Below are 23,998 nucleotides of genomic sequence, written 5' to 3' on the forward strand. Positions count from 1 at the left end.
TCCTGACTCGGTTGACGGGGTCATTCTCTACAAGCTCCTTTTCAAGTGTTTTGATTGCACAGTGTCTTCTTCAATGGACCATTAGCTGCAAATAAACCGTGAATCATGCAACACAAAGCAGTCAACATGGACGAAAATTAGCTGGCTATAATAGGAAAATACTACCAACATTCACTTGTCAAAGTAAAAAAGAAAATAACACTGACTTGAAAATAACAGGAGGGAGGTACTGTAAATATACTCAACGAAAGAAGAAGCAGTGTTTCAATTGTCAGGTTATTAATAGAAGAACATAAGTGGAAACCAATTATTGGCTGCATCAAATCTTCTATGTTTAAAACTATGAATTTTCCAAATTAGACAATAATTATGGAAGGAGGGAATAATTGAGTGGGATCGAAAATTAGGAGATTCGCCTTTCATGTTACCTTCTTATTCTTTTGGTAAAGAATGTACTCCTTTTGTTCTATATTACGTTCTTGAACATGCCTAAAGAAAGATACTTATATTTAATAACCTTAATTATAAGATCATTTATCTAACCATTCCTTTTTTAAACGTCTCACTTAATTAACACTTCAATAATTAGAACAGTAAGATAAGAATTTAAAAAGACTAGATGTCTTCTTCTTTTCTTTTTTTTTTAAAATGTCAATTTTGTTGTAATAAATTCGGTTTATGAAAACAGTTGGTAGCTGAACTTGGTCAAAACGAGACAAACTAGCCAATGATTCTGGCCTAGTAGTCTTTTCACACTGATTAGTTTCTTGTGTTGTTTGTTAGGAATGTAAGGATTTTTCATGTTCTCAATTGTGATTAATAAACAATCTATATAAAATCCTATTGATTATTTAGAACAGAAAAACTATATGATTTTCACATAAAATATATATACAATAATTTCAATCAAGAAAACTTATCTGAATCCATGATATGTTTTCTTAATGATATTGACTGAAAGCCTTCTTTAATGTTGTTGTTCTTGAAAAATAAGTAATTCTCTCCCGTTTATGTGTTCTTTTCAGAATAGAGTATGATGAAATTACGCTATTCTTATTTTAATAGGTAGAGAGAGGGACCATCGGTTAATTCTCACTTTCCATCAAAGTGAGTTAGTGGGGAGTTATAGCCACAATTAACTTCTCCTAATTTTATCCAAATATTAATTTAACAAAATATATTTATTAAACCAAAATATTTATAAACCACACGTGGGCCATATTTTACATTCTCCCACTTGGCGCACTTGATATTAATCACTTAATGGTTTAATAAATATTTATGTGATGACCCGAATGATCATCTTATATTTTAAAACTCGAATCTGCTCTCTTAAGCCTTAAAAATCTCATTTTTATCCTCCTCGATTTACGTGTGTAGTCCTGGCGTGTTTCCGAAAAAATTTTATGTTTTAAACTATTGAAAATAAGAATTTATGCCTTAAAAGTTGATTTTAGTTGACTTAGGTCAACATTTTTGGTAAACGGGCCCGGATCTATATTTTGACGATTTCGGTGAGTCCGTATCAAATTATGGGTTCTGGGCGTATGCCCAGAATCGAATTCGGAGGTCCCTAGCTCGAGTTATGAATTTTTGAGGAAAATTAAAAGTCTGAAAATTTATTTATTTCTAAGAATTTATTGATGTTGGCATTGTGAGTACCGGGTTTATATTTTTGTTTCGGAGCCCGGTACAGGTTCATTATAATATTTAAGACTTGTCTGTGAAATTTGGTGAGAAACGGAGTTGATTTGACGTGATTCGGACGTTTAGTTGAGAAGATAGGAATTTTAAAGTGTTCTTGAGAATTTCATTCGTTTTGTTGCAAAATTCATAGTTCTAGGTGTTATTTTGGCGATTTTATCGCGCGAGCAAGTTTGTATGATATTTTTAGACTTGTTTGCATGTTTGGTTTAGAGCCCTGAGGGATCGGGTGAGTTACGGATAGGCCACAGGATGTTTTGGACTTAGAAAATCTGGTATTTTGCTGCAGCAGGGGTTCTGGCATGTCCTTCTTCGCGTTCGCGAAGGTACTTTCACGAATGCGAAGAGTAAACTGGGCAGCTAAAAATCTCTTCTTCACGAACGCGAAGGCTTGGTCGCGAACGCGAAGTGATGGGGGATTTACCCTTTGCGAACGCGACCGGCTCATCGCGAACGCGAAGCACTTGGGGACCTTGGGGGAGGGTTGGTCGTTCCTTCATCGCGAACGCGAGCAATGTCTCGCGAATGCGAAGGCCGGGGGGTAGCCTACGCGAATGCGAACACTATCTCGCGAACGCGACAGTGGCCTTGCGAACGCGATGCACACTGTCCCCCGGCACTTAAAACAGAATCCAACACGGGATTAATCCATTTTTCCCACATTTCACAAAACAAGCGGGCTAGAGGGAATTTTCAAGATTTATTTTCTTTCCCAAAGTGTTGGTAAGTGATTCTATACCATTTTTTTTCAATTACCCATTACATTTTTATGAATTATCAACCTAAAATCTAGAGTTTTCATGGTAGAATTAGGTGTTAGGATAGAAACCAGGGATTTCAGAAATTTGGGAATTTAAACCTCAATTTGAGGTAGATTCCAAAGCCAATTACATATTCGAGCTCGGGAGTGAATGGGTAAATGGATTTTGGTCCGAACCTCGGGTTTTGACCAAGTGGGCCCGGGATCGATTTTTCGACTTTTTGGAGGAAAATTCGAAAAATTTAATTTATGCAATATAATTGATTCCTTTAGCAATATTTGATATTATTGAGTCATTTTTTAATAGATACGAGTGGTTTGGAGATGAATTCTAGTGGAAAAGTTGTGATTGAGAATTAAGTGCGCTTCAGAGCAAGGTAATTGTTGTGTCTAACTTTGAGTTGAGGGAATTAGGAACCCTAGACTATTTGTTATGTGAAATTCATGTGAGCGGCGTATATGTGAGGTGACGAGTACTTATGCGCCGCCAACTTACCTGTTTTCCCTATTTTCTTCCCGTTTTTCTTATATTGTTTCTTTCCTATGCCTAATTGCTACGTGTTTGGACTTGTGTTGTCAAATTGATCATTCTTATCATGTTTATGGATCTACTGGTGATAATTGAGAAATTATTTTAAAATTGAGATTGATATTGTTGAACCAAATGTTAAAGTAAGGCTTGTACATGTTATTCTATCTCTCTGCTGTTAATTGTTCATTGCATTATGTAAGGGAGAGTGTCAATGCACGAAGGGTGATACTGTGTCATATTGTGAGTGTTAATGCATGAAGGGTGATGTCATGCCATATTGTGAGTGATGTTGTGCAATATTGTGAGTGTTAATGCACGAAGGGTGATTTCGTGCCATGATATGCGAGCTAATGCACGAAGGGTGATGTCGTGCCGTTTCTATTGATTTTATGGTGAGATTGAGAGTAAAAGCATGAAGGGTGATGTCGTGCATATTTCCTTTACTGTATTCATGTTCTTGTTGATTTATAATGTATTGGTTGTTCCAGTTATTATTCTGTTGTAGTTCTTTATCTCGTATTTCCCCCAGCATGTTTCCCCCTCCCGATATCGCCTGTCTAATTCTTCATTAATGTTATTTGTATATACATTGTTAAACTGCACAGGTTGATTTGTAGGTGCCTTGCCTTAGCCTCGTCACTACTTCGTCGAGGTTAGGCTCGACACTTACCAGGGCATGGGGTCGGTTGTACTGATACTGTACTCTGCACGTGCAGATTTTGGTACCAGCTCGGGTTGATCGAGATTTTAGCTATTGGACCCACTATCCGAAGACTCAAAGTAGATCTGTCGGCGTTCACAGACCTTGAAGTCCATGTCTATCTTTTCTGTTTTACTGTTTCTTTCATTCAAACAGTTGTATTTTTCTCAGACTATTGCTTATAGTAATTCTAGAATGCTCGTGAATTATGACTCCAAATCCGAGTGGTAGTAATTAAGGCAGTTTTTATATTATTCCGCACTTATCATATTTCATCTTAGCTAATTATTGTTATTTACTGAATGGAAATAAGGATTTGGTTTAATGATTCTCTAACGTTGGCTTGCCTAGCAAGTGAAATGTTAGGCGCCATCACAGTTCCGGCGGTGGGAATTCCGGGTCGTGACAAGTTGGTATTAGAGCACTAGGTTGACTAGGTCTCACGATTCATGAGCAAGCTTAGTAGAGTCTGGAGGATCGGTACGGAGACGTCTGTGCTTATCTTCCAGAGGCTATGAAGTTTAGAAACAAATTTCACTTCTATTCTCCTCTGTCGTGCGATGTTATTTTCTCAATACTGATTGAACTCTTCTACTCTTATTCTCTCACAGATGGCGAGAACACATACCGCTTCCTCCTCTGAGCAGCAGCCAGAGCCTCCAGTGGCAGCTCCTACGAGGGGCAGAGGTCGAGGCCGAGGTCGTGCTAGAGGCCGAGGTAGGGGCAGGGCTTAGCCCAGAGCCCGAGCAGCAGCCCCAATAGTGGAGCCTCAGATAGAGCTCGACAAGGAGGTTCCAACCCAGAGTGTTCTTGCTGGACCAACTCAGGTTCCGGAGGGGTTCATTGCCACCCCAGTACTTCAGGACGCTTTGGTCCATTTGGTGGGCCTTATTAAGAGTGTGCCCCAGATTGGCGCATTTCCCATAGCACCAGCAGTCTCTCAGGCTGGAGGAGGAGCCCAGCCTCCCACCACTCCCGCTCTGGAGTAGATAGCTCCCCAGTATCATGCTCTAGCAGCTCAGCCAGTCGGAGTAGTTCAGCCAGTTGTTGTGGCACAGGCCGAAGATGGGCCAGCTATGTCTTCTGAGGCTTTGTGGAGGTTAGACAGGTTTACCAAGCTCTTCCCATTCACTTCAGTGGTGCTCCTTCAGAGGATCCCCTGGAGTATCTTGACAGCTATCACAAGGTTCTACGAAACATGGGTATAGTGGAGACCAATGGGGTTGATTTTGCTCCATTTCAGATGACTGGTTCTGCCAAGAAATGGTGGAGAGATTATTTATTGACCAGACCAGCTGGGTCGCCTGCTCTTACTGGGGACCAGTTCTCTCAGCTATTAATATAGAAGTTTCTGCCTGTCACATTGAGTGAGCAGCGTCACCATCAGTTTGAGCGTCTCCAGCAGGGCAGTATGACTGTTACTCAGTTTGAGACCCGTTTTGTGGATTTGGCCCGTCATGCTATTCTTCTGCTTCCCACCGAGAGAGAGATGGTGAGGAGGTTTATTAATGGACTTGCTCAGCCTATCAAATTACAGATGGCTAAGGAGACTGGTAGTGAAATTTCTTTTCAAGTGGCTGCTAATGTCGCCAGAGGAGTCGAGATGCTTCTTACTCAGGGAGGTCAGGGGTCTGACAAAAGACCTCGTTATTCCGGTGAGTTCAGTGGTGCCTTATCTAGAGGCAGGGGTACCTTTGGTAGAGGCCATCCTCCCAGGCCGTTTCATTCAGCACTCCAGGCATCCCACAGTGCCTCAGGTGGTCGTGGCCCTCAGATGCATTATTCCGACCAGCTAGCCTACAGTGCGCCACCAGCTCCTATTAGTGCACCTCCACTCCAGAGTTATCAGGGTGGTTATTCAGGTCGACATGGTCAGTTTTAGGGTCAGTAGTCAAAGCAACCGAGGTTATGTTATACTTGTGGTAATCTGAAGCACATTGCTAGATTTTGTCCTCGGGAAATGGGCAGCTCACAGTATCAGGGTTCTCGTGCCATGGTTCCGGCCCAGTTGCTGCACCACCTACTCAGCCAGCCAGAGGCAGGGTTCAGGCAGCTAGAGGTAGAGGCCAGACAGTTAGAGGTGGAGGTCAGGCCGTTAGAGGTGGAGACCAGCCAGCTAGAGGTCGTCCTAGGGACATAGTTCAGGGTTATGGGGCCCAGCCCAGGTGTTATGCTTTCCCAGCCAGACCTGAGGCTGAGTCATTTGACGCTGTTATCACAGGTATTGTTTTAGTTTGCAGTAGAGATGCTTCAGTTCTATTTGATCCGGGGTCTGCTTACTCCTACGTGTCATCCTATTTTGCTTCATATATGGTTATGCCCCGTGATTCTTTGAGTGCTCCTGTATATGTGTCTATACCAGTGGGAGATACTATTATTGTAGATCGTGTTTATCGCTCCTGTGTGGTCACCATTAGGAGTCTTGAGACTCATGTAGATCTTCTACTTCTCGATATGGTTGATTTTGATGTCATACTGGGTATGGATTTACTGTCACCTTATCATGCCATATTAGATTGTCACGCCAAGATCGTGACCTTAGCCTTGCAGGGGTTGCCACGATTAGAGTGGTGAGGGATTCATGGCCATTCTGCCAGTAGGGTTATCTCTTCTGTGAAGGCTCGATATATGGTCGAGAAGGGGTGTCTAGATTATTTGGCTTATGTCCGTGATTCTAGTGCGGAGGTTCTTTCCATGGATTCAGTGTCAGTTGTTCGTGAGTTTCTAGAGGTGTTTCTCGCAGACCTGCCGGGGATGCCACCCAACAGGGACATTGATTTCTGCATTGATTTGGCTCCGGGCACTCAGCCCATTTCCATTCCGCCATACCGCATGGCCTCGCCAGGGTTGAAAGAATTAAAGGAACAATTACAAGATTTTCTTGATAAGGGTTTCATTAGACCTAGTGCCTCTCCCTGGGGTGCACCTGTGTTGTTTGTGAAGAAGAAAGATGGATTGATGAGCATGTGTATAGATTATCGACAGTTGAACAAGGTCACCATCAAGAACAAATATCCATTGCCGAGGATTGATGATTTATTTGATCAGCTTCAGGGTGCCAAGGTGTTTTCGAAGATTGATTTGCGATCTGGCTACCATCAGTTGAGGATTATGGCATCCGACGTCCCTAAGACAACTTTTCGGACTCGGTATGGGCATTATGAGTTTCTAATGATGTCATTTGGGCTGACAAATGCCCCAGCAACATTCATGGATTTGATGAACCGGTTGTTCAAGCCCTACTTGGATTCCTTTGTGATTGTATTTATTGATGATATATTGGTCTACTCCCACAGCCGAGAGGAGCACGAGCAGCACCTTCGGATCGTTCTTCAGACTCTGAGAGACAGCCAGTTATATGCTAAGTTCTCAAAATGCGAGTTTTGGTTGAGTTCAGTTACTTTCTTGGGTCACGTTGTATCAGCAGAGGGTATTCAGGTAGATCCTAAGAAGATTGAGGCAGTCTATAACTGGCTTAGACCCACATCAGTTACAGAGATCCGTAGTTTCTTGGGTTTAGCAGGCTACTACCGTCGGTTCATAGAGGGGTTTTTATCTATAGCAGCCTCGTTGACCAGATTGACCCAGAAGGGTGCCCTGTTCAGGTGGTCAGACGAGTGTGAGGCGAGCTTCCAGAAGCTCAAGACAGCTTTGACTACGACACAGATATTGGTATTACCCATAGGTTCAGGATCTTATATAGTATATTGTGACGCATCTCGTATTGGTCTGGATGCGGTATTGATGCAGGGTGGCAAGGTTATTGCATATGCTTTGCGGAAGCTGAACGTTCACGAGAAAAATTACCATGTTCATGATCTAGAGTTGGCAGCCATTGTTCACGCGCTGACGATTTGGAGGCGCTATCTTCACGGCATGCCATATGAGGTATTAACGGATCATCGGAGCTTGTAGTATTTGTTCAGCCAGAAAAAACTCAATTTGAGGTAGAGAAGGTGGTTAGAGCTATTGAAAGACTATAATATCACCATATTCTTTCATCCCGTGAAGGCCAATGTGGTAGCCGATGCCTTGAGTAGAAAGTCAGCTAGTATGGGTAGCCTTGCTTATATTCCAGTTGGTGAAAGACCGCTCGCATTGGATGTTCAGGCCCTTGCCAATCAGTTCCTGAGTTTGGATGTTTTTGAGCCCAGCCGTGTTCTAGCTTGTACAGCTGCTCGGTCTTCTTTGTTTGTGCATATCATAGATCGACAGTATGACGATCCTCATTTGCTTATCCTTAGAGACACAGTACGGCACGGTGGTGCCAAGCAGGTTACTGTTGGAGATTACAGAGTTTTGAGAATGCAGGGTCGTATTTGTGTGCCTAGTGTGGATGGACTTCGTGAGTTGATTCTTGAGGAGGCCCATAGTTCCCGGTATTCTACTCATTCAGGCGCCGCCAAGATGTATCAGGACTTGCGGCAGCATTATTGGTGGAGGAGGACGAATAAAGACATAGTTACATATGTAGCTCGGTGTCTAAATTGTCAGCAAGTAAAGTACGAGCATTAGAGACCTGGTAGTTTGCTTCAGAAGATAGAGATTCCTGAGTGGAAGTGAGAGCGCATCACTATGGATTTTGTTGTTAGACTCCCACGAACTCAGAGGAAGTTCGATGCAGTTTGAGTCATTTTGCACAGGCTGACCAAGTCAGTGCACTTTATTCCTGTGGTAGTTACCTATTCTTCGGAGCGATGGCAGAGATTTACATTCGTGAGATCGTCTGTCTTCACAATGTGCCCGTGCCTATCATTTCTAATCGAGGTATGCAGTTCACCTTGCACTTTTGGAGGGTAGTACAGCATGAGTTGGGTACGCGGGTTGAGTTGAGCACAACGTTGCATCCTCAGATGGATGGACAGTCCGAGCACACTATTTAGATCTTGGAGGATATGCTCTGCACTTATGTTATAGACTTCGAAGAATCGTGGGATCAGTTCTTGCCCCTTCAAGTGTTCGCCTACAACAACAACTACCAGTCAAGCATTCAGATGGCTACCTATGAGGCATTATATGATAGGCAGTGTCGGTTGCTAGTTAGGTAGTTCGAGCCGGGAGAGACTCGGTTGTTGGGCACAGACTTAGTACAGGATGCCTTGGATAAGGTCAAGATTATTCAAGATCGACTTCGCATAGCTCAGTCCAGGCAGAAGAGTTATGCCGACCCTAGAGTTTGTGATGTTGTATTCATAGTTGGAGAGAGAGTGTTGCTTAGGGTATCACCCATGAAGGGTGTAATGAGGTTCGTAAAGAAGGGCAAGTTGAGCCCTAGGTATATCGGACCTTTTGAGATTCTAGAGAGAGTGGGAGAGGTGGCTTACATGCTTGCATTGCCACTGGGGTTATCATCAGTTCATCCGATGTTCCATGTGTCCATGCTTCGAAAGTATCATGGCGATCCATCCCATGTGTTAGATTTCAGCTCTGTCCAGTTGGACAAGGATTTGACTTACGAGGAGAGCCAGTGACTATTCTAGCCCGGCAGGTTCGCCAGTTGAGATCAAATAGTCACCCTTTAGTTCGAGTGCAATGGAGAGGTCAGCCTATTGAGGAAGCTACTTGGGAGTCCGAGTCCGATATGCGAAGTAGATATCCCCACCTTTTCACCAGCTCAGATACTTTTCTATATACGTTCGAGGATGAACGGTTATTTTAGAGGTGGAGAATGTGATGACCCAAAAGGTCATCTTATGTTTTAGAACTTGAATCTGAGCTCTTAAGCCTTAAAATCTCATTTTTACCCTCCTCAATTTACGTGCACAGTCCGGCGTGTTTTCGAAAAGCTTTTATGTTGAAAACTGATGAAAATAAGAATGTATGCCTTAAAAGTTGATTTTAGTTGATTTTGGTCAATATTTTTGGTAAACGGGCCAGGGTCCATGTTTTGACTGTCCCGGTGGGTCCGTATCGAATTATGGGACCTGGGCGTATGCTTGGAATCGAATTCGGAGGTCCCTAGCTCGAGTTATGAATTTTTGAGGAAAATTAAAAGTCTGAAAATTTATTTGTTTCTAATAATTTATTGATGTTGGCATTGTGAGTATCGGGTCCGTATTTTAGTTCCGGAGCCCGGTACATGTTCATTATAATATTTAAGACTTTTCTGTGAAATTTGGTGAGAAATGAAGTTGATTTAATGTGATTCGGACGTCCAGTTGAGAAAATAGGAATTTTAAAGTGTTCTTGAGAATTTCATTCGACTTGGTGCTAAATTCGTAGTTCTAGGTGTTATTTTGGAGATTTGATCGCGCGAGCAAGTTTGTATGATCTTTTTAGACTTGTGTGCATGTTTGATTTGGAGTCCCGAGGGCTCGAGTAAGTTTCGGATAGGCCACGGGATGTTTTGGACTTAGAAAATCTGGTATTTTGCTGCAGTAGGTGTTCTGGCATGTCCTTCTTCGCGTTCGCAAAGTTACTCTCGCGAACACAAAGAATAAACTAGGCAACTGAAAATCTCTTCTTCGCGAACACGAAGGTCTGGTCATGAACGAAAAGTGATGGGGGATTTACCCTTCACGAATGCGAAGCACTTGGGGACCTGGGGGAGGGTTGGTCGTTCCTTCATCGCGAACACGAGCAATGTCTCGCGAATGCGAAGGCCGGGGGGTAGCTTACGCGAACGCGAACACTGTCTTGCGAACGAGAAGGTTTAGTAGCCTATACTCTTCGCGAACGCGACAGTGGCCTCGCGAACGCGACAGTGGCCTCGCGAACGCGATGCACACTCTCTCCCAGCACTTAAAACAAAATCCAACACGGGATTAAGCCATTTTTTCTCATATTTCACAAAACAAACGGGCTAGAGGCAATTGTCAAGATTTATTTTCTTCCCCAAAGTATTGGTAAGTGATTCTAAACCATTTTCTTTCAATTACCCATTATATTTTTATGAATTATCAACCTAAAATCTAGAGTTTTCATGGTAGAATTAGGGGTTAGGGTAGAAACTAGGGATTTCGGAAATTTGGGGATTTAGACCTCAATTTGAGGTCGGATTCCAAAATCAATTACATATTCGGGCTCGGGGGTGAATGGGTAAACGGATTTTGGTCCGAAATTCGGGTTTTGACCAAGCGGGCCCGATGTCGATTTTTCGACTTTTTGGAGGAAAATTTGGGAAATTTAATTTATGCAATATAATTGATTCCTTTAGCAATATTTGATATTATTGAGTCATTTTTGAATAGATACGAGTGGTTTGGAGGTGAATTATAGAGGAAAAGCTGTGATTGAGAATTAAGTAGCCCTCGGAGCAAGGTAGGTATTGTGTCTAATTTTGAGTTGAAGCAATTAGGAACCCCAGACTATTTGTTATGTGAAATTCATGTGAGCGGTATATATGTGAGGTGACGAGTACTTATGTGCCGCCAACTTACCTGTTTTCCCAGTTTTCCTCCCGTTTTTCTTATATTGCCTCTTTCCTATGCCTAATTGCTACGTGTTTAGACTAGTGTTGTCAAATTGATCGTTCTTATCATGTTTATGGATCTTCTGGTGATAATTGAGTAATTATTTCAAAGTTGAGATTGATATTGTGGAACCTAATGTTAAAGTAAGGCTTGTACATGTTATTCTATCTTCATGTTGTTAATTGTTCATTGCATTATGGTAAGGGAGAGTGTTAATGTACGAAGGGTGATGCCGTGCCATATTGTGAGTGTAAAATAATGAAGGGTGATGTCGTGCCATATTGTGAGTGTTAATGCACGAAGGGTGATGTCGTGTCATTTCTATTGATTTTATGGTGAGATTGAGAGTAAAAGGACGAAGGGTGATGCTGTGCATTTTTCCTTTACTGTATTCGTGTCCTGTTGATTTATAATATATTGGGTTTTCCAGTTATCATTCTGTTGTAGTTCTTTATATCGTATTTCACCCAGCATGTTTCACCCTCCCGATATCGCCTGTCTAATTCTTCATTATTGTTATTTGTATATACATTGTTAAACTGCACAGGTTGATTTGTAGGTGCCTTGCCTTAGCCTCACCACTACTTCGTCGAGGTTAGGCTCGAAATGTTAGGCGCCATCACGGTCCCGACAGTGGGAATTCCGGGTCATGACAATTTCATTCATTATGTACACAATAAAATGTTAAATTCTCTTTCGTTGGAAACATCACACGTTGAGTGTTAGCAGTTGTACATCACTTACTCGATACGGCCGGTCGTTTTGAGAATTTAAGTCCCGTTCGGTTGCATAAGGTCTTGAGCATCTTCGTATTATGTGTATTGACTTGCGTGCATGGTCAAGTTCAGTTAGCGGACGATTCGGAGTCAAATCGGAAGGAGGATTCAAGTTTTGGAAGCTTAAGCGGTAAGAGTTAACCGGAATTTGACCTTTGTGTAAGCAGCTCCGGAATGGGTTTTGGATGATTCCAACAGCTTAGAATGGAGATTTTGGACTTAGGCGTGCGTCTAGATTTGGATTTGGAGGTCCGTAGGTTAATTTGGAGCATTTCGGAAAAAGATGAAAAAGTTAAAGGTTTAAAGGTTGAGAAGTTTGACCAATAGTTGACTTTAGTGATATATGGGTCTGAATGCGATTCCGAGAGTTGGAACAGCTCCGTTATGTCATTTGAGACTTGCCTGCAAAATTTGACGTCATTCCGGGTTGATTTGATAGGTTTCGACACGAATTTTAGAAGTTGGAAGATTTAAAACTTCATAAGTTCGATTCTTGATGCGATTCATAGTTAGACATTGTTTGATGTGATTTTAGACCTCGAGCGAGTCCGTGTTAGGTTATGGAACTTGGTGGTATGTTTAGACAGGGTCCCGGTGGCCTCGGGTAAATTTTGGACCGGCTACAGGCCATTTCCTCCTATTTTTGGACTGCAGTTTTCTGTCATCTGGTTTCCTTAATCGCGTCCGCGTCACTTCCTCCGCGTTCGCGTAGTGTAATTTTGGAGGATGAATTATTTGTTCTCCGCATTCACATAACTCATTCCGTGATCACGGAAGCCTGCCTTTTCCTTCTTCGCGTTCGCATCCGCTCCATCGCGTTCGCGTAGTAGAAACTACGAGCAGGGAGCTGGTGACCATTTCCTCTATGCGTTCGCACTTTATTATCCGCGAACGCATAAGTGTGCTTTCCTCTCCTTCGCGTTCCCATGCCGCTTCACGCGTTCGCGTAGCCCAGTTCCTGGACTATTATTTTTTTCTTGTTCGCGATCCCACATCACCAATTCTGGGCAGTAGCCATTTCCTCTTCACGATCACAGCTCCTCTTCCACGATCGCGATGTACAAACACCTGGGCAGGAGAATATATTTTCCAAATCGAGGGTTTGGCCATTTTTATCATATCTTGACTTGTGGAGCTCGATTTTGAGCGATTCTTTGTGGGTTTTTCAAGCAAATCGATTGGGTAAGTGTTCTTTACCTAGAATTTATTATATTCCATGATCTTATGTTTATTTTATCATTTAATTTGTGTTTTGAGTTGAGGAAAATGGGGATTTTTGATGAAAGCTTTCAAAATGTTAAATTATGATTTGAGGGACGAATTGGTTCCGGAATTTGATAATTTTAGTATGGTTGAACTCGTATCGGAATGAGTGTTCGGGTTTTGTAAAATTTGTCGGGTTCCGAGGTGGGGGCCCGGGGGTCGAATTTTGGGTCGATTTTTTTTATTTTGATAAAGATTGAGGCTTTATGATCCGGAATAGTTTTTTATGAGTTTTATTTGTGCTTTGAAGTTATTTTGGTTAGATTTGAGCCATCTGGAGGCCATTTCACTCGAGGACTTCATATTTTGGTATTGGTCTGTCTACTTTGAGGTAAGTATCTTGCCTAACTTCGTGTGGGGGAACTACCCCTTAGGATTTGAGTCTTCTATGCTAATTGTAGTTCGTGTACGCAAGGTGACGAGTACGTGCTCGGACTTATTTGGGGAAAATTGGCCTTTTAGGGTTCTTAGGCCATTGTATTCACTGAATATGCAGTTGTTCTTGTTATGATTATGCTTCTTAATTACTAGTTTCACCTCTACCTGCTTAATTAGAATTAATTGCTTCATGTTTCACTCTTATTGTTTATTTGATTCATATGTTCTTTAACTGAAATTGTTACCTTTCTATTGCCATGTTATCCTTTCCCTAACTGCTTATCTTTATTTGAAATTATTACTATCTCTTCTATAATTGTTTAGCCTTAATTGAGGTTATTGTTATCTTTCCGCTGCTTCTTCTTAGCTGAATTTGTTGTATCTCTTTCTTAATTTCCCAACCTTAAAAGAACTTAGATATCCTATATTTTAGTTGACTTGTACTTATTTAGAATTATTCGACTTGTGTTAGCTCCCTCGTTGTCGAAATGTATATTGCGGACCGTTGTTACATAGTATTTCCTTTCTTCTTGAGTTGTTCTTATTATGACTAGCATTCCCGATTGTGGCTACTCCTTGTGAATTAGTTCCTCCATTTCTTTGAGTTCTGGAATCTCTGAGTTGACTTATTCATCGTACCCTTGTATTATTATCATTGTTGTTGTTGTATTTATTTTTGTGATGCACGAGGTTTCTGCCGTGCGGTTGTTGTTATTGTGATGCACGAGGTTTCTGTCGTGCGAGAGTTATTGGGTTGCACGAGGTTTCTGACATGCTATTGTTAATATTTATATTTGTACATGCGGCGTGACAAGGTAGGCTATACATTTATGGGTTGCGTATGTGGCGAGACAAGGTGGGATATTATGTACGTGTGGCGAGACAAGGCGGTCATTCACTTTACCATTACACACGTGGCGAGACAAGGTGGGACGTGTCAGGGATTGATTTGTGACGACTTGTGATAGCCTGGGGCCATTTTTGTTGTTGATATTTGTGTAGTGGTGCACTTACCTATGTGAGTTCTATCTTGTGGAAAATTGTGAGAAAACATTCTACGTTCTTTCCATTCCTTTTTTCTATACTTACTAGCTGGCATAAACTATGTTAGAACACTTGCACAAGCATACACGTAGTTAAGCACTCTTATTAGTTAAAGAGGATTCTTTATATTGTTGAGTATAGATGTACATCCTTGTTTAATTGCCTTCTATGTGAGAATGGCTCTATTTGGCATGTGAGTCGTCAGTGCGGTTATAAATTATAATGAGAGCACAGGATGCTAAGTGTTAGGGTTTCAGAATTGGGACCCGTGAGTTGTGAATATTTTGAGGTTCGGTACCTCGTGGAGGTTATTGGCTAAAACCCGGTGTGAAAGTGGTTATTTTGTTGAGTTGTTATTTGCCTTTCATTTATTTGTGATCACCAGATTTAGACCGTGTTTCCATACATCTACTGTGTCATTATTATGGTATTCCGCTGATAGTTGTTGTTTTCCTTTCTTACTGAAATTACTATATTATTTGCCATTTCGCGTAGTCTTTATGTAGATATAATACTCTGTTGTTCCTATACTTATACGTGTTCAGGTTATTTAGTCCAATAGGTGTCTTGACTATACCTCATCATTACTCCACTGAGGTTAGTCTTGATACTTGCTGGGTACCGCCGTGGTGTACTCATACTGCACTTCTGCATATTTTTGTGCAAATCAGGTATTTCAAAGTCAGCTGATCATTAGCTAGCTGTGCAGATTGTTGTTGTGGAGACTCAAGGTAAACTTGCTGCTACGTTCGCAGGCTTCAGAGTCACCTTCTAATTTTGTATTCATAATGTTTAATTTATTTTAAACAGTTATATTTAAAAAATTGTAGCAAACTCTGTAGAGCTTATGACTTGTACTACCGGTTCTGGGAGTTGTAAATTTTATAGAGATTTTCATTTCAAAATAATTGTTAGATGTTATTTAATTATTGTTATTATTCAGAAAATGTTAGGCTTACCTAGTCCCGAAGACTTGGTTCCATCAATATACCCAACGGAGAAAAAATTGGGTCGTGACAATAGTCCCTTCCATGTACTACAATATCAGTCTATTACCCAACACAACCCGTAAATACTTGATTGGTCCAATGTTAATGCTTAGAATATCTTTATATAAGTTCGAACCTGTCATCTTTATTCTTAACATTATGTATACAAGAGAAAAACAGGCATAAAAGACCAAAAGCCTATGCTTAAATGAGCTCAAAGTGTCAATTGCATAAACATAATAAAGTCTTTAAATAAAGTCATACATTGCTATTAAGAATGCCAATTTTTTCAGCATGTTCATTAAATATTTTGGGCGGTAATCCTTTCGTCAAAGGATCGGCAATCATATGTTTAGTGCTAATATGTCCAATTGACATATTATGTTTCTGAATTTCTTCTTTGAAGGCAAAGTATTTTACTTCCATATGCTTAGCTCCCTTCGAATACTTGTTGTTCTTAGAGAAGAAGACTGCTGCGGAATTATCATAATAAATTTTCAGCGTCCTGGTAATATTGTCGACTAGTCCAAGTCCTGAAATAAAGTTCAGCATTCAATTAGCCTGAACTGTAGTATCACACCCCAAACTCGGGGAGCGAGACCGGCGCTCAACCGAGAGAACCCAACCGAGTAAGCTCGTTAGATTTTCTTCTACCCAAACTCATCCATGAATAAAGAGGAGATGTACTTCATTAATCAAACACTGAAAATATTTTATTAACAACTTCCTTTTCATTATCATTAGCAACTTCATTTATAATTTTCAAAATATTACGAGCTTATAGAATTAATGAAAAAAATAATTTCCAAATACCAACATTTCTAGTTCAATTCCCAACATCAACCACAACCCACAACCTGTCTACGGAGCCTCTAAGTACAATAGAAGAGTAATATGGAAATGCCGGCAACTTGCTGGCTATACCTCAAAACACAGTACATGAGAAACAAAAGATACATGACCCCGAAATGAAGTGAGGCTCACCAAATCAGTTGAAAAGAGTATATTGCTATCACTGATTAATGCCGCCTGCTGTAGAACCACCTGCATCCATTTAAGATGCAGTGCCTCCGGCAAAAGGGACGTTAGTACTGTCAAATAACATTAGTATGTATAGCTAAAAATCCTCTTTCAAAATAGAATACCCATATAAGAAAAGGCAACACATAGAAACAGCAAGTCACAATCCACAATATCCAAATCCAGTTAAAAACATAATAATTTTTAAAATACGAACTTCATATATAATTTTTTATTGAGAGATCATTAGCACCAATATACCACCGTCTTTGTTAGCACAGAGTCCGATCACGCCCGATCGGCTAGTCCATCTCCCCACAAACAATGTGGTTTGACAAGTGATGCGAAAGAAAGTTGTTACCAAGAGTAGTACCACCATATGCGCAATATGGCATTTGATCTCCACCCGATCAACTAGGACGCCTTCCCATATATGCTGTGTGGGTTGACTTTTCCAATCCACAAAGATTCCAGTTTCATCCCAATTAAGGGGAATAATATCATAATTTCCCAAAGGTTCCAATTTCATCCCAAATAAGGGAAATTATCACAATTCACCCCTACACCAGCACGTGTAGTTTCAGGTATGGGCCTTATGACCCACCCTTCCTCGGTTTTAATAATGATGCTCCCAAAAATATTTTTGATTTGATTTACACATAGAGGTAACATAAATACAGTTATACTCACCTCAACATTTTTCATATTGTATAAATTCTCATTAGTATTTCCAGTCACTCACCACAATAATATTTTCTTGGCTCATTTGGCCATTCACAAGATTCTCTATTCCTGGCACGATGGCCATATTTCAAATTCCACACTTTCACCTCTTTCTATTTCAAAGATCACCATCAATTATCAACATATAGAATATTTCAGAAATTATATACTTCAAATCCATTTGAAATGGGAACTTCAAATATAAATGGTTTCTTCTCAAAGAATGAGGCATACCAACCAACAATAAAAACACATATGAAAAAAATCATAAACAATCAATACACCATTTACTCTTGCAACACTCTTCCCAAGAAATGACAATGTACAATTTCAACACATGAGTATATAGAACTCGAACCACACTGGATATATTTATAAAGCAAAGCATTAGTTAAAGAAGCCACTAATGGGCATGAATTGAGTACAAAAGCTCTTAGGCAAATTCTATTTTCCAATTCACTTTTAAAACAGTGGAGTCGAGGGTCATTTCATATTCTTTATCGCATCCTCTCAAATCATTTGCACTACTAGCCACAGTCATAACTTAGGTTCTTGGCACGTTAGCCACACACTATATCCCCAATTCAATTATTTTATTTCCAACCATCTTTATAGGTTATCAACAATAAGAAATTTCCAATCAAGACTTTTGATACACATATGAGCAATTAAGAGTCATAAGAACATTGGGATTTTCTCACACAATTTGGCATACTAGCTTTCATTTGAAATAGGATTCAAAGCCACAACATTTTAATCGCAACCCATACTTTGAAACTCACGGGAACATTATGGAATTCGATTCTAAGAGAGAACGTTTAGCCAACATAACTCAATTGAGCTTTCCTTAAATCACACCCCTAATCAACTATCTTCTTCCCAAAATTCGGAATTGAAAGCTAGGGTATGGAACCTTACCACTTAGATGAATAACTTGTGAGATTTCCTTGTTAATCTTTCAAGATTTGAGAAACACTTGATGACTAATTAGCCTAGGGTTTCCTCTCTCTCTAAAGTACTCTTCCTTGTCTCTAAAACAACAGAAGTTTTGCTCAAAAAAGACCATTTGCGTGTATTTAACGAAGTTGGGTCTGGATGTAAAAACCCAAAAATGAAACTCTGAAATAGGTTCTGCGATCATATAATCAATATGCGGACCGCATATCGGTCGCATAATTTCTAACCAAAACGACCAAAAATATGTCTGTGTTTGCGGTTCGCATAACTGTTATACGGTCGCATAATGCACCGCAGAATAGTTATGCGGTCGCATAGTCGACCACATAATTGCTTCCAGACTGACCCTCTCCTGTCTCACTTCTGCGGCCATTATGCGGCCTGCAGAGTGGTTTTGTGGTCGCATAATGGACCGCAAAAACGTATTTTTCTGCCATAAATTTTCCTTTACTTTTGGGTGCATTGTTCAACCTAAAAGGTTTGAGCCTCTAAAATCCTCAAACACATATACCTACTCTGGCACCATGAAACCTAGAATTCATTTGCGAAATTTTACGGGGCTTTACAGTTAAATACTTCAGAATTTTTTGGGTGTTATATGTAGCCTCAAAGCATGCCACAAATTCAGCTTCCATAGTGGATGCATCTATAACAAACTGTTTTGCACTCTTCCATGAGTATATAATCTTTCGTTCCTTGTAAGTATCGTAACACTTTCTTTGAAGCCTTCCAGTGGTCCATCCCTGGATTACTTTGATATCTGCCCAGCATTCCAACAACAAAACTAATATCTAATCTCGTACATGTCGGGGAATACATTAAGCTCTCAACTATAGATGATTAAGGAATATCTTTTATTTGCATACATTCCAATTCATTATTTGGATATTGACTGAGACTAAATTTATCCCCTTTCTGAATTGGAACAGGACTTGATGAGCATTTTTTCATTCTAAATCTCTCTAACACTTTATTAATATAGGCTTTCTAAGACAATCCCAATAATCCTAGTGATTTATTTCAGAATATTTCTATCCCGATCACATAGGATGCCTCTCCCATATCTTTCATCTCAATGTTGTTAGAAAGCAATTTCTTGGTGTCATGCATCATACCAAGATCATTAGTAGCAAGCAAGATGTCATCAACATACAAGACTAACATAATAAACTTACTCCCACTGACCTTCAGATAGATACACTGATCAACAGTGTTTTCCTTGAATCTAAAGGTGACAATAGTTTCGTTAAACTTAAGATACCACTGTCGAGAAGCTTGTTTAAGTCCGTATATTGATTTCTTAAGTTTACACACCATGTGTTCCTTTCCTTTAATGGCAAACCCCTCTGGTTGATCCATATAAACTTCTTCCTCTAAATTTCCATTCAAAAAGGTGGTTTTACATCCATTTGATGTAACTTTAAATTATAATGAGCTACTAAAGCCATTATAATTCTGAGTGAATCCTTTTTAGAGACCGGTAAGAATGTCTCTTTATAGTCAATGCCATCTTTCTGAGTGAAACCTTTGGCAACAAGTCTGGCCTTGTGACATTCATTGTTGCCATTTGAATCGCGTTTGGTCATAAAGACCCATTTACACCCAACTCTTTTGCAACCTTCTGGTAATTAAACAAGGTCCCGAACCTTATTTTGTTCCATAGACTTCAACTCATCTTTCATAGCATCTAACCATTTATCAGAATTATTACTTTCAATGGCTTGTGAAAATGAAATTGGATCATTATCAATTCCAAAGTCAGTTTCTGACTCATGTAGATAAACTAAATAATCATCTGAAATAGCAGATCTCTTTTGTCTTTGAGACCTTATTAATTCTACTTCTTGTGGTTCATCTAATGTAGGTTCATTAACTGCAACTTCATTGTTAGTAGTAGGATCATTTATTTGTTATTCTTGCTGATTGTTATGTTGTACAACAACTTCAAGAGCAACAAGTTTAGAAGAAGTGCAGGACAGAGGAACTTGCACCCTAACTTCTTTAATTTTCATATTACATGGTTCTTCACTCCCACTAACTTCACCATTCTCAATGAACCTAGCATTTCCAGTTTTAATTATTCTTGTGCCGTGATTAGGACAATTGAATCTATACCTTTTTGATATTTCTGGATAACCAATGAAGAAACTACTGATTGTTCTTGAATTCAGTTTCTTTTCATGTGGATTATAAATTCTTATTTCTGTTGGGCAACCCCAAACATTCAAGTGCCTCAAACTAGGTTTCCTACCAGTCCAAAGGATCAACACTACCAATCAATGCGTGGTCAATCACCTTTCCGGTGGGAATTTCATGATAACGCCATATGCCGAAGCTTGTGAAATCTTTGATGAAATGGCAGATACTTCATCGGCATGGCAAAGTAGAGCTAATATTCCTCAAGGTGATCCAAATGTGATTCACCTACATAAGGAATTGCATGATCATGGACAAGCAATTACCGAGTTGACGACCATAATGAATCAATTAGCCAAAGCTCAAATTCAATAAGTTCAAGGTCCTAAGCAAGTGAATGCAATGGAAGGTTTGAGTATGATGGTTAACAAAAAAAGGCAAAAGGGTCAACAAATACAAAATCGTGCGGAACACTTTGTGCCAGATGATAGTGTGTTTGACCAAGACGAACCATACAATGTGCAAGAGGAAGAAGTGCAATATATGAACAACTATCAAGGGCAAAGAAACAATTCTCAAGGCCCGAGTCAACAACAATGGCGTTCTCAAGGAAACCAAGGAAATTGGAACAATCAAAACCACCAAGGCAATTGGAGTGGTAGTAACAACAATCAAGGTAATTGGAAGAATAACAATAATCAAGGCAATTGGAATAATCAAGGCAAACAAGGCAATTGGGGTGGCAACAATCAAGGATACTTTGGAGGCAACAACCAAGGGGGTTGGAATAATAACCAAGGGAATCGGGGGTCGGGCTTTCAAAGGCCCCCGATGTATAAACAACCAAGAAATTCGCCTCCTTATCCATCCTATAGTTCTAGCTCTTCCAATAATGAGATGGGACAGATTGAAAATATGTTCAAACAGATGATGGAGAAAAATGCCAACTCCGATGCTCAACTAGCCTTTCACAAAACTTCAATCCAAAATTTGGAGGTTCAATTAGGGCAAATCTCGCAAGCTTTAAACACTCGTCCTAGGGGGGCACTACCTAGTGACACGGTGGTGAACCCGAAGGGTGGAAACAACAAGGGACATGCCATGGCAGTAACCACTCAGAGTGGAAAAGGTAGGGAGGCAACAACCTCAAACCAAAGAAGAGTTGTGGATGATGATGTAGTGATTCAAGAAGATGAAATTCCAAGAAATGTGGTTCAAGCTAATAAAGAAGTGAGAATTGAGATTGATGAAAATGTGGAGGAGACCCAAGAAGAAGTAAACCCGTATAGGGAACACGTGATTGACATACCAGAACTGGTAGTGCAGAAGGCCAAGGCACCAATGCCAAGGCCTCCTCCTCCATACCCTCAAAGGCTCGTCAAGCAAAATAGCAAGAACCAATTCAATAAGTTTATTGACATGATGAAGAGCTTATCCATTAATGTGCCATTGGTTGAGGCGTTAGAACAAATGCTCGGCAATTGCAAAGTTCATGAAGGATTTGGTGACAAAGAAAAGATCAATGAATTGTGAGACTATCAAGATGACGCATCAAATGGGTGCTATTGTGCACTCAATGGCTCCGAAATTCGAAGATCCCGACGCTTTCACAATCCCTTGCACTATTGGGAGTGCCGACTTTGCCAAAGCTTTATGTGATCTGGGAGTGAGTATCAACTTGATGCCTTACTCGGTATTCAAAACTTTGGGAATTAGGCAACCAAGACCCACATCTATGTGGCTAAAAATGGCGGATCGTACTATGAAGAGACCATTGGGTATTATTGATGATGTGTTGGTTCGTGTTGATAAGTTCATCCTTCTGGCGAACTTTGTGATTCTTTATTGGGAAGTGGACTATGAGGTGCCTATTATATTGGGTAGACCTTTCCTTGCTACAGGGAAGACTCTTGTTGATGTGGAAGCCGGTGACCTTACCTTCCGGGTGGGCGATGAAAAGGTGATTTTCCATGTGTGCAAATCTATGAGGCAACCGAATAGCAATGAAGTTTGTTCGTTTGTGGACTTAGTGACCGAAGTGATTGTTGATGATGCTAGTGTCGTGATGAATGTTGATGATACTTTGGAAGCCGTATTGCTTAATCATGATGATGATGAGAAGGAAGGCTATGTGGAATGTGTAAATGCATTGCAAGGAATGGGATCGTACATTTATGAACCTCGAAAATTGTCCTTAGATCTTGAGAACCGGAAGACTCCTCCAACAAAGCCCTCAATCGAGGAGCCTTCCACTTTGGAGTTAAAGCCATTGCCTCCACATCTCAGGTATGAGTTTCTTGGCCCATGTTCTACTTTACAGTTTATTCTTTCCTCTTGCTTGACTAACGTGCAGGTAGATTCTACTTTGGCAGTGCTCCAAAAGAGGAAGAAATCTATAGGATGGACATTGGCGGATATTCGAGGTATAAGCCCCGCCTTTTGCATGCACAAGATTATTTTGGAAGAGGATGCCAAACTCTCCGTTGAACATCAAAGAAGAATAAATGAAGCAATGCATGAGGTGGTGAAGAAGGAGATCATAAAATGGTTGGATGCCAGGGTTGTTTACCCCATCTCCAATAGCTCGTGGATCTCTCCGGTGCAATATGTCCCAAATAAAGGAGGTATGATTGTGGTAACAAATGATAAGAATGTATTGATCCTTACAAGAACGGTCACTGGGTGGAGAGTGTGTATGGACTATCGGAAACTCAACAAAGTCACTCGAAAAGATTATTTCCCGCTTCCTTTCCTTGATCAAATGCTTTATAGGTTGGACGGTCGAGATTTCTATTATTTACTTGATGGATATTCCGGCTACAATCAAATTCTTATTGCTCTGAAGGACCTAGAGAAGACTACTTTCACTTGTCCCTATGGTACTTTTACATTCTCGCGGATGCCATTTGGGTTATGCAATGCACCGGCAACTTTTCAACGGTGTATGATGGCCATCTTCACTGACATGGTGGAGGACTTTCTTGAGGTCTTCATGGACAACTTTTCCGTAGTCGAGAACTCTTTTGATGATTGCTTGAATAACTTGGATAAGGTCTTGGCAAGATGTGAGGAAACAAACTTGGTTTTGAATTGGGAGAAGTGTCACTTCATGGTCGATGAAGGCATTGTGCTCGCCCACAAAATTTCAAAGCATGGTATTGAGGTCGACAAGGCCAAAATAGAGGTGATCTCTAAACTCCCACCCCTACATCCGTGAAGGGAGTGAGGAGTTTCTTGGGTCATGCGGGGTTCTATCGCCGATTCATCAAGGACTTTTGTAAGGTGGTAAATCCCTTGTGTAAACTTTTGGAAAAGGATGCCAAGTTCTATTTCAATGAGGATAGTATGAAGGCATTCGAATTTCTCAAGTTCAATTTGACTACTACTCCTATTATCACCGCACTGGATTGGAGCTTGCCTTTTGAGCTCATGTGTGATGCAAGTGATGTGGCGGTTAGAGCAGTATTGGGGCAACGTATCAACAAAATATTATATCCGGTCTACTATGCTAGTAAGAACATGAATGATGCCCAGCTCAACTACACAGTGACCGAAAAAGAGCTCCTTGCTATTGTCTTTGCTATGGAGAAGTTCCGCCCGTACT

The 23,998-nt window shown here is 40.5% G+C and overlaps 1 protein-coding gene across 1 annotated transcript in view; it reads left to right on the plus strand.

Annotated features, from left to right (window-relative positions):
* Window positions 1-23,998, plus strand: part of LOC104095606 (histidine decarboxylase-like) — a 196,148-nt gene that overhangs the window by 114,555 nt on the left and 57,595 nt on the right. The gene's annotated exons all lie outside the window — the stretch shown is intronic.

Source organism: Nicotiana tomentosiformis, chromosome 8 (assembly GCF_000390325.3).
Source record: "Nicotiana tomentosiformis chromosome 8, ASM39032v3, whole genome shotgun sequence".
Lineage (NCBI taxonomy): Eukaryota > Viridiplantae > Streptophyta > Magnoliopsida > Solanales > Solanaceae > Nicotiana > Nicotiana tomentosiformis.